This window comes from Panthera onca, chromosome F2, assembly GCF_046562875.1.
Source record: "Panthera onca isolate mPanOnc1 chromosome F2, mPanOnc1 haplotype 2, whole genome shotgun sequence".
Classification (NCBI taxonomy): Eukaryota; Metazoa; Chordata; class Mammalia; order Carnivora; family Felidae; genus Panthera; species Panthera onca.
In genome coordinates, this window is record NC_138356.1 from 70,664,127 (window position 1) to 70,682,462 (window position 18,336).

At 42.5% G+C, this 18,336-nt stretch overlaps 1 long non-coding RNA gene across 25 annotated transcripts in view; it reads left to right on the forward strand.

The window, feature by feature from the left end:
- LOC132664522 (uncharacterized) overlaps window positions 1–17,277 on the forward strand; it is a 368,888-nt gene extending 351,611 nt beyond the window's left edge. For 9 of the 25 annotated variants that reach the window (XR_014136590.1, XR_014136585.1, XR_013553437.2 and 6 more), the window contains one exon: window positions 15,415–16,887. This is a non-coding gene — a long non-coding RNA (uncharacterized LOC132664522). The other 16 variants (XR_013553436.2, XR_013553446.2, XR_014136573.1 and 13 more) reach the window with 6 other exon arrangements.
- The last annotated feature ends 1,059 nt before the right edge of the window (window positions 17,278–18,336 follow it).

An 18,336-nucleotide genomic window follows, 5' to 3' on the forward strand; every position in this document is an offset into this window, starting at 1 on the left:
AAGGTATTATAAATTTGTTTTAATGTTTTTATTTATTTTTGAGACAGAGAGAGACAGAGAATGAGCAAGGGAGGGGCAGAGAGAGGGGGAGACACAGAATCAGAAGCAGGCTCCAGGCTCTGAGCTGTCAGCACAGAGCCCGACGCGGGGCTCGAACTCACGGAGTGTGAGATCATGACCTGAGCTGAAGTCGGATGCTTCACTGACTGGGCCACCCAGGCATCCCTGGAAAGTATTATAATAGGTGAATGAATGCTGTATGTTAAGGAGATTTTATTTATGGATCCTGAAATTTGATTTCATAACCTTTTTATGTGTCACAAAACACCGTTATTGTTTTGATTTCCCCAAATTATTTTAAAATGTATAAACTCTTCCCTAGCCCTCTGGCTATACAAAAGCAAGTGGCTTGAGGGATTTAGTCCACAAACTATGGTTGCTGACCCCTGAGATAGAGAATATAGAGTAATGTGCTCCAAAGCTTAGACAGTATTATTGTCAACCCACTTATTAGGTGGGAAAACGGAGTCTAGAGAATTCATACTAAATTTTGGACAAGAGTTTCTGCAATATGGATCTTCATCAAATATTCTTCAGTTTTCTCAGTCAAGAAGAAAGAACTGCAATAATTCAAGGTACTGATTCTGAGTTCCTTCTTCACCTCAGATTTCACTGATCAGCTCTCTTTACATATTATTTTTAGAACTCTCAAAATGGCAGCCACAGGAAAGTAGATTATCCAAAACAGAAGAAAAAAGGGAACCAAGATGAAGGAGAATAACTTCTTCAGTAAACACTAGTCATTTACCTTGGGTTTGGCCACAAATCCCAGGACAGAAATGCATGAAAATTTACCCAAAAGACACATTAGCATGAAGACTTGAGCCGAAAAGGAACAAAAATTCTTTGGACTTTTATTATTAATATTTTTTTAATGTTTAATTATTTTTAAGAGGAGGGGAGGGGCAGAGAGAGAGAGAGAGAGAGAGAGAGAGAGGGAGACACAGAATCTGAAGCAGGCTCCAGGCTCCGAACTGTCAGCACAAAGCTTGATGCGGGGCTCGAACTCACAGACTGTGAGATCATGACCTGAGCTGAAGTCGGGCGCTTAACCGACTGAGCCACCCATGCGCCCCTGGACTTTTACTTTAAAATACACTTTAGAATTTATCCATCTGTGATTTGCTCCTCTCCCTCAACTCTGCAAGCTTCTGGAGCACTCTTCTCCTCCCCATGGTCTCGGGAACAATGGATGTTTCATATAAAAATAGATGTAAATCACGGTGCGAATAAAATGAATAAATATGATGTGCCTCGAAACAGGACTTAATTGGAAGCTGCATTCTTCCCTCAGCCTGAGGGGACGCGTAGCTTACACGTGTGTGTCGCTTTGGTTTTTGAAGGCTTCCGTGTACAGTTAGCTCATTTGTGTTTTGCAGATTTTTTTTAATTGCAGAAAAGGTGTTTGCATCCTGTACAGATTTGCCTTTTCTCCTGTTCTACCCCAGGGTAAGTCAGAAGAAACTGTACCATCAGTGAATCACAATGAACTTTCTCTTAGCTTGTCACCTTGTCCCTCTCTAGGCTCTTATTCACATGATATCCAGGGTCGTCTTTCGGGAACACACGTGCAGGGGCACCTGGGTGGCTCAGTGGGTTAAGCGTCCAACTTTGGCTCAGGTCATGATCTCATGGTTCGTCAATTCAAGTCTCGCTTTGGGCTATGTGCTGATAGCGCGGAGCCTGCTTGGGATTCCGTCTCTCGCCCTCTCTCTCTGCCCCTTTCCCACTCATGCTCGTTCCCTCTCTCTCAGAATAAATAAAAACTTTAAAAAAAAATTTAAAAAAACCCACACATGTGTAACATCTTATGGTGACTCCCTTCAGTTGTCACTGGATAAAGTTCCAGCCCCTTCGTGGGACGTGTGAGTGTGTCTACCATGAAACTTTCTCTATCTTTCCAGTGGTATCTCTTCTCCCAGTAAAGACTCTGCATTCAAGTCACACGACAGTTTACGGAAGAGTCAATGTCTGTTCACATCCCTGTGCCTTTGCTCACACTGTTCCCTTGAAATCGAATGTTTTCCACTCAAGAATCAGCCTACGTGGGGGCGGACCACAGAGAACAAAGGACACAATTTGGGACATTCTTTAGCAACTAAGCCTATCGCGTTTCCTTGCAAACACCAGATTCATCTATTACTGTGAAGAATGAGAAATCCAAGATGGGGCCCTACTAATCCATGCCATAGTCTCCAGTGTGTTGAGCGTCTTTCACATGCTGGGTGCTGGGAACATGGCAATGAATCATCCTTCGGGGAACTTGCAGCCAGCAGGGAAGATAAGGCCAGTCCGTGAACTCCCAGAACAGGCAGGAAGTTATAAGAAGAATATATATAAATAGAGGGTTCCATATAAAGCTCAGAGGAGGGAGAAGCTATATTAAGCTGAAGCATTGAGAAAAGACATTTTGGAGCATTTGCTCTGTGAGTTGGACCTTGAAAATGGGAGAGACTTGAAGGCATGCAGATGGTTTGGGAAGTGGGGGAGTATTGGTGCCAGAGTTCATTCGGTGCAAAGGCAAGGAGGTGAAAGAAAGCCGGGCTTTCGGGGAGAACAGAGACATAGCTTATCAAGAGCAAGGAAGAACTAAAGAAATGACAGGAGGAGAGACAGACCAGGGCCAGGTGATGGAGGAAGCAGAGGTGTTAGCCGGTAACGAACCTGCAGACCCCCAAACATGAAGCTGGCTTCCCCTCTGATTCAAGTTGGAAAAAGGTTGCCCGACAGAGGTGCCGCAGAAGTCGGTTGCAATGCTGCTCGTCTGCTTTTAGACAACAGCAAGAGGCTGCCGGTGCCTCGGAGTTGTGTCTGAGTGCGTTGGTTTATTTTGTCCTTCTACTGAGTTTATTAGAGACACGTATCCTGAAATGAGAGGGACCGCCTGTTGATAAGATCTCAATATGGAAAAGAAAAAGCCCGAGGAATGTCAGGATCTTCTGCGTGTGCATGTATGCGTGTGTGTGTGTTCACCTTCTTGCAGAGAGGTCAAAGGGCTTGGCCAACATCATCTCTTTACGCTTCCGTGCTCTAAGGAAGCTTTTCAAAGGGGGGAAATTAAAGATATATGGCCATAAAAGAACACTCTACATGAGAATGGAGATAATCAAAGAATTGCCTGTATTTGGGTGTCCTCTAAGTAAAACAGTACTTGGTTGGCCTGAGTTGGACCTTGACTCTTGAGCTGATTGAACTCTGATTATATCTTGAGTTCCACCATCAGTCATTGCTCTTCTCAAACTGGGAGCGGATTAGGCCTTGTGTCTATTCAACAAACGTTTTTTCTGGGCTAACTAGGTGTCAAGATCTGTGCTGTGTGCTAAAGTAGAGGTCATAGGTGGAGGCACAAAATGAAACAGAAATGGTCCTTCTTCTTGAGGATGGTACCGTCTAGTGGGGCAGACACATATGTGCAGATATTTTCAATGCAACGTATTGATGGGTCAGATGGCAGTAAACGCAGGGTGCTTGCTGTAAGAGCCCCAAGGAGGCACGTGTCCTTAGCCTGAGCTAAGGGTGTTGGGAACGGCTAGGGAAGGTTGTTTAAAGAAACCGATACCTCAGTGTCTCCTCTACTGTTGGTCCAGCTTTAGAACCATAGCCTCTCAAAGCTGGTTACCCCTGAGGTCGCCGTACCTATCAAACTTAATTATCATCCCTTGTGTCACTATCTGATGCACTGTAAACTTCAAAGGACAGAGACTGTTTCTATTTTGCTCCTAATGTGTTTCCACCATGTAAAAGTACCAGCACCTGGTAGGTACCTCATAAACACGGGTTGTGTGTTAAGGAAGAAGATATTAGCACATGAATTTCGCTCTCCCTCTAAGTGCTGAGGGGAGTTCCATTGTAATATTTAATGACTGATTTCTGCATTCCTGACGCTGAGCCAAGTCTAGAAAGAAACCACAAAAAAAGGAAAGGTGTGTTGGACCAAACCGAACCTTGGACATCAGCTGCTTCTATGCCTCATTTCTACGGATGGAAAGTTGTTGGGAGAAGTTGCATTGTAACTACGAGTGCAAGGTCATCCAGGTCATTAGCAGTGCAGTAAGTCTAAAATCTAGCTACCCGGACTTCCAGTCAGCTCCTTGCGGTGAGTCACTGGGATTCTTCTATCAGTTACAGATACGTAGGGGGAAGTGCAAAGAATTCTGAGAAGGACTCCTCTCTTTTGAGAGCATACGGAGTGCTTCTGAATGCTGAAGGAGTCTCATCTTGCAAGTAAGGCTTTGTTTAACAGAGTATTTCACGTGGTAGGATTATGTTCTACAAAACCAAAAAATTTAAGGGATACTTCCTTGGGTGATAAGTAATTACTTCTGACGGGAGTGCCTTCCACTTTGTGAAAAAGACCTGTGTGGCCTGCTTTCATCTGGTAGCTCCATGAGGCCCCAGAGGGAAATGTTGGGAAGGAACGCTCGTTCCGGCTGTAATATTCCCTTGAAAAGGGAAGCTTGAAATCCTTTAGGGATCCCGTGTTCCTTCAAAATTGATTTTGACACTGTAGAACTACTAACTCACTTCCATGCCAAAATATATTGTGACCAGGGGTTGGGTACTTTCGAGAATATTTACAAATACACTTTCATATCAAGAGCAATAAAAAAAAAAAAAAGGTTCAGATCTCACTACCTGAGTATTATCCTTAAAGAGTGGTTTTTAAAGGGGCAATAGGAAGAAATTGTGAGAATAAAAGATTAATTGGGGGATTGGTTCAGTAAAGGATTAATTACTTAAGCGAGATACTGTCGTAATAGAACACATTAAATGACAAAAAATGCGTCAGGGAAAACAAGATAAGAAAACCTTCGTTGTATTATCAATGGTACAAATTCATGATTTTTAAAATGTATTGAGCACTCACTATGTGCTGGGCACCGTTGTAAGTCTTTATGGGAGTTAATGCATCCAATGTTTACAACCCCATGAGGAAGAACAATTAACATCCTCATTTAAAAGAGTGGAACGATGGGGCGCCTGGGTGGCTCAGTCCGTTGAGCGTCCACTTTAGCTTAGGTCATGATCTCCTGGTTTGTGAGTTCGAGCTCCACCTCAGGCTCTGTGCTGTCAGCTCGGAGCCTGGAGCCTGCTTTGGATTCTGCGTCTCCCTCTCTCTCTTCTCCTCCCCCACTCATGCTCTGTCCCTCTCTGTCTCTCAAAAAATGAATAAACGTTAAAAAAATTTTTAAAAGAGTAGAGCGAGGCACAGGAAACTAATAGAATTTGCTTGAGATTATATTCTAGGGATGGTGGCATTCATGTTCAAACATAGCCTGCTTCTATCGTGGCTTTTTTTTTTAAGTTAAAAATTTTAATACCAAACTAATATATAATCCTGTGAGCATACCTCTTGACTCCCAAATTCCACTTACATGAATTAACAGAGATCTATACATATATTTATGTACAAGGATGAACATTAAACCATTACTTCCAGTATAGAAATTGGAAACAATCCAGATGCTGAATTATTAGGGATATATTGAGTGCTTAATTTAAAAATGAAAAACATAAAAACAAAAATGAAAGCAAAGCACAAAGAAGAAAATGAAATCACTCATAATTCCTAGACTCTGAAATAACCACAAAGAAATCTAAGCAAACATTTCCCACTTTTTCCCTACATTTTGTTTCTGATACAAAATTGGGATCATACTGGATGCATTGCTTTATAATCTTACTTTTCTGTATAGTAACATTTTTTAAATTTTTTTTAACGTTTATATATTTTACAGAGAGAGAGGGAGAGAGAGACAGAGAGTTTGAGCAGGGGAGGAGCAGAGAGAGAGGGAGACACAGAATCTGAAGCAGGCTCCAGGCTCTGAGCTGTCAGCACAGAGCCCGACGCAGGGCTTGAACTCACAGTTTGTGAGATCATGACCTGAGCTGAAGTCGGACACTGAACCGACTGAGCCACCCAGGTGCCCCTGTATAGTAACATTATAAATCATTTTCAAACCATTACTTACTCTTCTACCACTTATTTAATGGTTTCACGGTATTCCATTATTTGTACATATCATGATTTATTTCACAAACATCTTATTGTTGGATCTGTGCTCTTCTAACCATTATTCCATGATGCCCCAGTGCACGGTGACCCAGCAATCACAGAAAGTATTCTAGGATCTCTAATTCTGAGTTCAGGACCTTGTGTGATCTGTCCTAACGATTCCAATTTAGTTTCCCTGTGTTTTGCTTGAACTAATCCTGAATTTTAGCTAAATAGAGTCACTTGTTCTAGAAGAGTAACTTAGCACCTCTTGTAGCTACCATGGAATTCCTCTGATTGCATGTGTTTATCTACCTGCTGATCTAGCTGTACTCTACTAGACTGAAAATTCCTTGCAAGTGGAATTTCTGCCAGAACAAATTTCCTGAATCCACAGTGAGGGTAGTGTTTCGTACGTAGTACGCACTCAATAAATCTTTATGGAATAAGTGAAGGCAATACAATATTATTGTTAACATCGTAAGATTGCAAATAATTCAAAAATCTAGCAATAGAGAGCAAGTTGAATAAACTATGATATGTCAGTAGTAAAGAATTTTGAACAATAATTAAAAGGGAAAATGTAGCAAAAGAGAAAATTTCTGTAAATAATGTTAGCCCCAAAGAAGCAGGAGATATAATTAAATGTATGCTAGAATTTAAGCCATTTAAAATTGTAGGTATGGTGGGTAAACACGGGGAGGGAGCTTTAGTGAGGTGTGAGCGGTAGGTGTTTTTGTTTGAATAGACGTAACAGGTAAAATTATTCCTTTCTCAGCTTCCTGTAATATTTTCAGAAAGAGGGAGTAAATGAATGAATCACATTTGTCAACACATTTACATTTTTGAAGTGATTTTGTGGAATAATGGGATTGAAAGCATAAGCTTGTTCTTAATTAACTTGTTTCAAGTATTTTCTGTATTACCAGAAATGCGTTGCACACTCTACGTACTTTATATGGTATGCTTCTTGACGCCGTCCGTGAAAGTAGGTAGTGGCCCCTGTTTTAGAACATTGAGGCACAAGGCTATTAAGCAGCTCGCTCAAAGTTACACTTAGGAAATGTCAGAATTTCCCATTAGTGGGCAGATCTTACGGGCAGATCTGTTGTACTTCAAAGCTCACATGGGGTTTACCAACGTATGAAAGTGTACCACCAGATATGTGAAGTGGGGTTGGACCCAAAGAGGGAGTTAATTAAAAGAAAATAGACCCTGCTTCCACAAGGCTTCGTTTTGTTTTAGATCAGTGCCTACATGTATGAAATACCGCTGAGAGGAAATGTGTGGTAACTCCATCACTATGTACTCTTCCAGTTTGGTTGTCCAATTGACATTTGCTTCTCCTGTAAAACTCAATTGCCTCCTCCTTGGAAAATACTTCTCCATCTCTCCTTGGCTCATGCAAGTGACCCTACTTTGAGTCTTAGGGCTTCTTGTTCAACATTCCACCAAAATACTTAGCATTATACGGTCATGTCCTCTGGGATGCAGGCTTCTCCAGGGTGGGAAATGTCTTGCCAATTCCTGTGATTCTGTGTCCACTTGGAACAATGGCCAGCACATATCATTTCTATTTTTCTTCAGTGAGACTTGTTGTGACTCTCCCACCACAGACATTCTTTAGAAAACCCCGAATCCCCCAAATGTGGCATTACAATTTACTACTGCTAAATGAATATGTAAATATAATGGCTGTGGTTACCCAATTGTTCCTGTGAAAGGCTCTCTTTCTTTAAAAATAGGCAAATACTTTGATTTGTCACATTTCTAAAGCACTTATGTGACACAGCTTCTTTATGTCATGTTTGGTCTTATGGTAGCAGGGTCACAATGCTTTCTAAGGTCTTTCCCAGGTTCTCTTCTTCTGTGTCCTGGAACAGCTCTAGAGTGGAGTACACACTCCATTCAACACGTTCTTCAGGTGGGATGGCTAAGTCTTCTTGTTGCTGAGGAGGAATGATTTCCCATTTGTTTTCTTATGGTTCAGACACTATGAGGCACTATGCAGGTCTCTGTCTCTGTCCCCATGTCCTTTTCCCCTATCCTTCCTTCCTGCCTCATCTTTGAGATGACATGGTCCTTCATTATTTCCCTCTTCCTTTATGAATCATCTGCATTCTCCACCCAAGATACTACATTCAACTACTTGTCCATAGCCCAATATGTCCTTTAGCCCTCGAGTCTCTATGATGCCCACCTTAATCTCCAAGACTTTCCAGTGAATGGAGGCTCCAATGACTTACTGTAAGATTTCCAAAAAAGAAATTTTGACCCATGTGGAGTCAGGTGTCTACTTCTGGTCTAACAGGCTGACATCAATTTGGAGAGGGTCCGTGGAACATGCTGAACTCAAAAAGGAGGCTGAAAGAGACTGCTAAATTGACTGATAGGACATATACAACAATTTATGACTCCTCCTCCCTGCTTCTCTAGTGCAACCTAATACACTGAGTATTTTTCATATCAATTCCCTTTTACTTCTCCCTTCCCACTGTTTTTTGCTCTCATACATTCTTGCTTAGATTACCATGATAGACTCTGATTTGGTCTCCTTACTCTGATCTCTTCTCCCATGCTAATACATTCCACATTGCTGCTTCTAGAAAATACGAACTGACCATGTCATTTTCCTCATTCAGAGCCTTCCTTGGCCACGTACTGCTTATGAAATACAGTTCAAATTCCTTGGTATGCTATGTAAATTCTTTAAAAATTCGATCCCTCCCTACCTCCCCCATCCCTCCGCTCTCTGCTCATTGTGCCTCCACTTGGTCCAACTGCTTTGAATGGTTTTCTGCTCACAAGACCATATGTCCCAGCTTTCTTCTTGAAGGCTTCTGCAGCATTTTGTGTCACACTATATATAAGAATGGCCAGTGCACAGCTGGGCTCAGGGAATGGTTGTTGAATGAATAATGTATGAAAAGATACGAGTACACTACAAAACTCAGGACTCTGGTCTTGACATTGGCATTCTTATTCTCCCACCCTATCAAGTTTTCTTAAACTATACTTCTTGAATCCCCAGGCATACACACACACACACACACACACACACACACACACACACACACAGTGGAGATTACAATGGAAAAAACTATGTTTAGCTTTCTGATTAGTGCATAGGATCAGCAAAATGTCAAAGTTTTCTAATTTTGCTGAAATGAAATCAATTTAGTGTAGCAACACAACCTCATGCTAATTAGAAGCTCTAATTGGCATCTTCAATTAACAAGACTGTGAAACATTAAAATTGCTTAATGTAGTATTTTAAAAAATGGATACACAATCTTTAAGAAATTTAAAACCTGTTGGGATAAAAATAATTGGTATAAAAAACTGGAAACTGCTTTCAAAAAATCTAGGACTCAGTTTTAATATCTGTGAAATGGAGATTGACCAATGTCTTAGGTAACTTTCAGCTCAGATTTATAACCCAGGAACAGACCACAATGACCTCACTTCTTCTCTCTCTTCGTTGATGAACCATACAGGACCAAGTGTCCTATCTCTGTCTGTTCCCAATTCCTAAATCAAAGATTGTCCTGTATTAGGTGCTAAACACTTTTGACTAGATAACTGTCCAAGCTCTGAACAGTTTCTGCAAAGGGGAAAATAAAAGGGTTATATTCAAGGATATAGGTGGACCATTTAGGACCATAATGGTTAGATCATACTGATGTTTACCAAAGAGAACAAAGAGGCCACTTGGGAACAGACAATTGGCACGTTGAATAACTGCATGGCTGGTGGGAAGGGAATTAGGTAGGAACGCAAGGAACCAAGAATTCCTTTGGGAATGGCCCCAGAGCAGATAGTGAGAACAATTTTTAGAAAGTAGAAAAACGCAAACAATTACTGCCCAACTGAATTTAACTCTCCAGCCTTGCTGCCCACAAGTCTCTTTATTTAGTGCATGAATGAAGAAATAAATAGAACATGACCCATGACGACTGAAGCAAAGACTCAAAATAGAATTTGCAATGACATGGTGATGATGATGATGCTCATCAACATTCTGTGATCATTTGCTATGTACAGAACCTTGCCTAATGGAGTAGGGCATAATAGAAGGAGGGAAAATGATAGATTAAGAGGAATTAAATGAGATTATTAATGTAAGGATCTGAATTTAATAGAAATCAATCCACATGTAGTCCTCCTTTTCCCCATTAGAGTCAAGTAGACCTGTATTTGAATACGAGCACACAAATTACCAACCATGTGACCCTCAACAAGTTGTTTAACCTCTCTGAAGACAGATATATTGTATGTAAAATGGGAAAAGGAATACTTAGTCCACAACACTATTATGAGGATTCAATGAAATATGATATGCAGACATAATTTATTAATGGTTATGCAATATGGGATTTCAAATATTAGCTATATGTATTACTCAACAGTGAGATAAACTGTATCCACACCACAACGAATAGTAATCAGTCAGTGGATAATTGTGTAGGAGGAGTGGTAAGGAAAATCATGGGGCAAAACCTGAGTGAGATGAGGCAGGAGAAGTATTCACATTGGGCTAGATCACATTGGGTCTGGTAGACCACTGTCTACAAAAAACTTCGAGTTTTATTTGATTGAAATGGGGAGCCAGTGCAACATTTTTATCAGGAGGGAGGCATAAATATCTTAGGAGGATACTTAGCTGCTGTGCTTAGAAGAGACTACAGGGGTTATAAGAGAAGGTGGGGGGAAGTCAGGAGGTTATTGCAGTAATGCAGAAAAAAGATGATGATGGCTTGGACCAGACTGGTAGTGGTGGGGTTGGTGAAGAACGATTGGATTCTGATACCTTTTGAAGACAGAATCAAGAGTATTTCCTGACAAATTGAAAGGGAAACAGCACAGCTGACTCCTATTTTTAGAGTCTGGCCTAAGCAACCAGAAAGATGAGACTGGTATCCACTGAGACGGAGAAGCTGAAAGATAGCCTAGGTTTGGGGAGGAAGGATCAAGAACTCTGGGACATGCTGAGCTGGAGAGTTTGGTTAAGCATCCAAGTGGACATCTCAAACACAGAGCTGAATATACCAATCTGGAATTTATGAGATGGGTCTAAGCCAGAGACACACATTTGGGCATTGTTGGCATGTAGATAGATGGTAGTGAGTTGCAGCGAAGCTGACTATTCTTTTCCCAAGACTCATTTCACCTTGTTTTCGTGTAGATCCAAGAAGTGAAATTTCTTCCTTTCTCTCTTCTCCCTCCATCCCTTCCATCTCTCTGCCCTCTCCTAATGACTCCTTGCTTCTGCATAGAATAGGACCATCCATCCACATCTTTGGTCCCTTGTGCTTTGCTAGTTTATTCCTCTATCTCTACTCAGCTTCTCCAGTACAGTGACTGCCACACTTTGTTGGGATTTGGGTTTGAGCCACAAAACAAGACAATGAAGCTAAGAGATGCAGGAAGTGAACTCATGACCTTAGATTTGGAAGACTGAGAAATCAGAGACCACAGATTTTTGCACAAGTGCCCACAGAGTTGGGTGTTAATCACACGCCTACCTTCAACAAAACCCTCATCATAAGCGCAAGTTTATTTACTCTGTATATCATGAGGGACAAATGCTTGCTATTTTAGAGAGTATATGGTAGAACCAGAAGAATTGCGTTTTGCCTTCAAATAGTGTGTGCTTTAGTGGGGGAAGTCATGCTAACTCTAAGAAACCACACGATCTATTTAGGAGAAAAGAATGGGACGGTGGATGGGTAGAGAGGTTGGTAAGAAATAAATTACTCTTATTTGATGATCACATTTTAGATTAAATGTCATGCTATCTGTGAAGTCTTCACTAATTCCCCATAAGAATGGTTAATGATCCATAATGATGCACCAGAAAATAACTCTCACTATTTTATAAGATTTATTACTTCAATATAAGGCACCTTCTTTGTAAAAAAAAAAAAAAAATCAAAACAAACTAACCAAAGAAAATTTCATGACCAGAGATGACCACTGAGATTGTCCTTTGGATATTTTTTCTATGCATACATTTATTTTACAAAAATAGATACCATATTATACTTCTCTGTAGCCTCTTTTCTCACTTGACAATAGAGCTGAAGAGTTTTCCATGTCAGTCAGTATCTCCCCGTGACATCATTTGGATACCTGCCCATTTTGAACATCATGGCTGAACCATGATGATGGGGATCGTGGCTTGTTTCATTTTATCACTTTTCAGCATCTGGGCCAATGACAAGTAATAGGATGTTCTGGTCATCACAGACTATTAGAGAGTTTAAAGTTCCTTCAGGCAACATGTAGCTAATTTCCTATTTTCCCGATGGGCAAGTTGAGGCTAAAAATATTAAATGGATGGACAGGTCAGATGGTCAGAAAGCTGCAGAACCAGAGGCTTCTGGGTGGCTCAGTCGGTTAAGCGTCCGACTTCAGCTCAGGTCATGATCTCACGGTTCATGAGTTTGAGCCCCGTATCAGGCTCTGTGCTGACAGTTCAGAGCCTGAAGCCCGCTTCGGATTCTGTGTCTCCCTCTCTCTCTGCCCTCCCCCACCCATTCTCTCTGTCTGTCTCTCAAAACTAAATAAAAATTTAAAAAATAAAATAAAGAAAGCAAGCTGCAGAACCAGAACTGAAACCAAGTGCCTGGACTCTAAGCCCAGTGTCCTTTCAGTACAACATCCGGAACCTGAGTCAACCCAACATCTGTGAAATTGATGTGTAATATAGGAAGAGGGTATAGTTAGGCAGGAGAAGTTTGGGGAGGAGATGACAGCAGGGGTCTTTTGTGGCTTTTTTTGAACTTTCAATTTTACTTTAAACCCTGAGACCCCAGAGTTTCATAGAGGGGTGAATTTGCAGGGTGAGGTGTGGAAAGGAACTCACGAGGTCAGGTTTGCAAAACCCACAGTTGTACAATAGCTCAGATCTAGCCAACACCCTGAGAGGTGCCAAAAAACCCTAGGAGAGTGTGTGGCCACCCCGAGTCTCAATTCTGGTTTTGCATCATATCTGAAGGCTTCCCATCCCTCAGCAGTGAGCCCTATGAAACCTACTAACATTTCAACTTTACTCACAGTCAGGGATGATTTTAGGTGTTGATTTTGGCAACCCAGAAGGTCTCTGGCTTCCTGGAAACGCTCTCTAAGCCTCAGACCACACTCAACAGTGAATGAATAGCAGAGAATGCTGGGAGTTCCAGCCTTCTGTGGGAATAAGGCACGTTTTCACTGGCATGATCTACCTGAAGTGCACACCTGGCCAGGCCACTTCTTAAACTTTCCCATGGCCTCGGGGTAAAGTCCCATCCCTCTGTGCGGCACATAAGACCCTCCACAACCTGGCCTTTGCCCACCTCTGCCTCCTCTCTGCTATTTTGTCTTCAGCAACACAACTTCCCAGAGGTCCTTGCACAGAACCATGCTAGTTTTCATCTGATTCCTACTTTCTGGAATGCTCTTCCTCTTCTTTCATCCATGGCTAATCTCACTGATCTGGGTTTGGTCTCCTCTCTATTTAAATAACTCTCAAGTTCTTTCATCTGTGCCAGCTTCTGAGATATTCTTGGCAATTTTCAGACACATGGTTGGACTTTCTCCGAAATGTATGAGCGCATCTACGATCAATGTCACTGCCCCCAGGGGCATGGTTCAAATCACTGGACACCTGCTAAACGTGCCGCACGTATAGCAGGGAGCAACTAATTTACCAGATTTAGAATCTAGAAAGGGCCCACTGCTTATTTTCCTCAGCTGCAAATTATTTGTATGGCATAGATGGCTTTCTCTAGCACCGCACTTTGGATATTTACTTAAATGTTGGCAGTGATAAAATGGTGGGTAAGAAATTGCACATTCATCAAAAGTAGGCGGCCTGATAGAAGTGCATAAACACGGTACTCATCTCAAAATTAAATTACCATATGTACATGGTTTGGCTTGTCATTTATGTACTTGTATATTTATATACCCATCATCCTTAATCACCTACAAGAATGAATGAGTGCATTTAAAAACAAATGTTTGCAACATAAGCTAATGGTTAATTGAAAATTTCTTCTTGGAGGAGAAATCTGAAAGGCAATCCCAGAGAAAACAAACGCATTTTAAAGGAACGACAAGACTCGCTAACACCACACAGTTTGATTTTAGCTCAACCTAAAGGGAAATCCTGGTGAGATGCCCCAAAATTCTTCTTTAAAAAAAAAAGTTTATTTATTTGTTTGGAGAGGGAGGGAGGGAGAGAGAGAGAGAGAGAGAGAGAGAGAGAGAGAGAGAATCCCAAGTAGGCTCCACTCGACCCCCACAAAGTCCAACATGGGGCTCGAGCTCACAAACTGTGAAATCATGACCTGAGCTGAAACCAAGAGTCAGAAGCTTAACTGACTGAGCCAACCAGGCACCCCTCAAAATTATTCTTTTTATTTTTATTTATTTATTTTAAACGTTTATTTATTTTTGAGGCAGAGAGAGACAGAGCATGAGTGGAGGAGGGGTAGAGAGAGAGAGAGGGAAACGCAGAATCCGAAGCAGGCCTCAGGCTCTGAGCTGTCAGCACAGAGCCCGACGCGAGGCTCGAACTCATGAGCTGTGAGATCATGACCTGAGCCGAAGTCAGACGCCCAATCGACTGAGCCACTCAGGTGCCCCATCAAAATTACTCTTTTTAAAACACAGCATACCCAGTACAGAGAGATAGCTCAGCTTATCAGGAAAAGCCCTGAATTTAGCACCGGGAACTTTGAGACCACTCCTTGCATAGACTCTTCTGGAGTGTGATCCTGAGAAATTTATGTAACTTTTCCAAGTTTTTTCTTTTCTCATATTTCATATGCAAATAATGCTGCAAACTTGCTATTATATTTGAAAAGCATAAAATATGGGGCAGCTGGGGGACTTAGTTAAGTGTCCGACTCTTGATCTCAGCTCAGGTCATGATCTCACAGTTGGTGAGATTGAGCCCCACGTCGGGCTCTGCGCCGACAGGACGGAGTCTGCTTGGGATTCTCTCTCTCCCTCTCTCTCTGCCCCTCCTCCACTATCTCTGTCTTTAAAAATAAATAAGTAAACGTTTAAAAAAAGAGAAAAGCATAACATACAGGAAGTGGCTTTGAGGAGCTAATTAAATGTCATTTACGTTCATACGGTACTTTTCTACCCCCGTCGGCATGTTCTAAAAATCAAGGTCATAGAGTCCAGAAATGGTACTGGTGTTACTATTACAATAACAACAACAGCCGCTACAATAACAGTAATAGCTGATACTTGCTGAGAATTGACTATACGCCTGCGTTGTGTTAGCATCTTAAATAAATTAATCATTTGTGTCTCCTAAAACCCTTTACGAAGTAGCTGCTGTTATTTCCCCCATTTTAGAGACAAGGAATTGGAGACCCGGAGAAGTTACATAACATGCTTACAACCACACAGCTAGTAATTGCAAGACTGGGATTTGAACCCACGCTTGGACTCTGGAGGCCAAGCCTTCACAGTGACACTCTGTTCGACTAATGATCGGCAAAGAAGCTTGCAGGTGGATACTGCTTCTTTCATAAAGACGATCTCGCTTTGTCCATGCAGCCTGTGAAATAGAGGCCACCATCTTTACTCCACAGGTGTGAAACGGGGGTCAACAAGCTGAAGAAACTGGTCCAAATCGGCCCTGCGCCGTTTTGGAATAGTGGAGTCCGACCGTTGTTGTGCCACTGGGCTGGGGACCGATTACTGCTCCTGTGATGTTCCTGGCTCTGCTCTGCTTCTACTGGCCCCTTCCTCTCAGAGCATGCCTTCTCCGAGGACCCCAGTTGAGTCCCGGTGTGGTTTTGTTTGTTTCGACAGTTCTCTTTTCTCTCTCATTCTCTTCAATACTCTATGATGCATGAAACTCATTGTTTCTATAGGCATCACGCGGTTCTGCAGAGCTTAGAGTGAGCTACAGTGGACTTCTAGCCTGGGGGGGGGGCTGTCACTGGCATTTAAGGACATCATCATTGGAAGGATGGCTCCAGGTGAATTCAACCTCTGATGTCAAGGTCACCTCCTACCTGGGTGTTGAGCTCACCCTTGATTCACACTTCCTCAGAAGGAAACACAAGGCTGTCCGTAGATGGAGTTTGCACGAAGTCATTGCTCCCTGCAAATTTTAGATAGGCACCCTGTTTCCTGTTGTTTGTGGTTTTGAACGCTCCATCACCTGGCCTTGATGAACCTGTCTAAACCCTCCAGACTGTAGTCTGTCACTTATGTCATTTTTTCTCTGGGCTGTCATAGCACCCTGTGCTTGAGATAATCCTTTGACTAGAACTCCCCTCTGTTAACCTTTGGCTTGGCTACCATGGTTTCAGCTAAGATGTGACCTATCAGACAAAATCTTCCTTGACTTCCTAAACCACACATCTCTCCCATGTCATGGAATCTCTTTGAAAAAAAGACTCTCTGTGGGGACACCTGGGCACCTGGGCTCAGTCGCTTAAGTGTCCGACTTTGACTCAGGTCATGATCTCACGGTTAGTGAGTTCGAGCCCCGCGTCAGGCTCTGTGCTGACAGCTCAGAGCTTGGCGCCTGGTTTGGATTCTGTGTCTCCCTCGCTGTCTGCTCCCCCCACCCCACCTCTCTCTCTTTCTCTAAAGAATAAATGAATATTAAAAAAAGACTCCGTTCATCTTAGCATTCGTTACATTGTCCTGTTTATTATCCTTCTCCAGCACTACGACGTACTGAACTCTTTGAGGGCAGTGGTTTCTAGCATCTTCTATAATGCTTGGCACATAGTAGGTGCTCGATGAATAGCTGTTGATTAAATGTTTGCTTCGATCTCTGAAGCCACCAAATATCTTACAAGGATCTCTTTACTGATGTCCCTGCCTTCTAGACTATGAGTTTTCTGAAGAGGCGGACATTCTGCCTTGCTCAACGCCTTCTCCACAGTGGCTGACTTGGAGGACACACTCAGCAAAAGAGGATATGACCAGAATCAGATCCTCAGCTTGCCCTGCCTCCTCGGAAATGTATCCCTCCCCACAACTGCCCCATATCCCATTTTCCATTTCTAATGTCTTCATTTAATGGTCTGATCTACATAATTTAGCATTTGCATAGAGTACGCTCTCACTTTTCCTGTGTCTTAGGTGTTCATATCCCTCCCCTGCTGGTGAAACCGTAAGTGCAAGGTTAAATGGCCTAACGCTTTTTTGTTCTCGTATGACTTGTACCCACCTTTTTTTTCGTATTTCAAAAAATATGTATTCCTTAGTGATCAACGCCTACACTTAATAAGCTCATAAAATGTGAGACTGTGTAAGTGCTTTATATATAGGTTATGTCGCTCTCCATGACGACTGTAAGAAATAGGCATTGGGGAAACTGAGGCTCGGCAAGGCGATGTCTTATCCAGGTGGTGAATAACAAAAGCAGAATTGAACCACAGAGTCTGTGCTTTCGACCCTTTCTACTTCTTCACCATGGCCAACTTAGACAAGCAGAGAAGTAAGGAGAATAATATTAAAAGAGACCCATAATTCCAACCCAGCACTTGGGGCAGCCAGTGTTAACATTTTCATACGTGGCTTTCCAGTGTGTGTGGTGAGCATGTCTCTCAATGACCCCCATGTCCAGCTCTTCACGCCCTGGTGGAATTCCCCTCCTCCCCCTGAGCGAGGGCTGGATTTAGGGATTCACTTCTTTCTTGATTTTTTTTAATGTTGATTTATTTTTGAGAGGGAGACAGAGCGTGAGCAGGGGAGTGGCAGAGAGAGGGGGAGACACAGAATCTGAAGCAGGTTCCAGGCCCCGAACTGTCAGCACAGAGCCCGACGCGGGGCTCGAACTCACAAGTGGTGAGATGGTGACCTGAGCAGAAGTCGGACACTTAACCGACGGAGCCACCCAGGCGCCCCAGTGATTCACTTCCACTGAATATAATAAAGCAGAAACAATTGAATGTGCCTTCTGAAATGAGGTTATAAAATGACCGTGACTTCCATCTTGAGTCTCTCTTCCTCTCTCTGAGATCCCTCATTCTGAGAGAGGCAAGCTGCCATGGTGCGAACAGATCTATGAAAAGTCCATGTGGTTAAGTAACCAATGATTCTGATCCATAGCCAGCAAAGATCTGAGACCTGCCCACTGCCACGCGGATTAGTCTGGAGGCAGCCCCGCACCATTTGAGCACCGTGGTGGTTGTCCCACTCAAGATACTGCTTCTGGCTTTGTGAGAGAGAGTGAGCCAGAGATACCCAGCTAAGCTGTGCCTGGATTCCTGACCCAGCATCTGCGGGATAATACATTTTTGTTAAAGTTT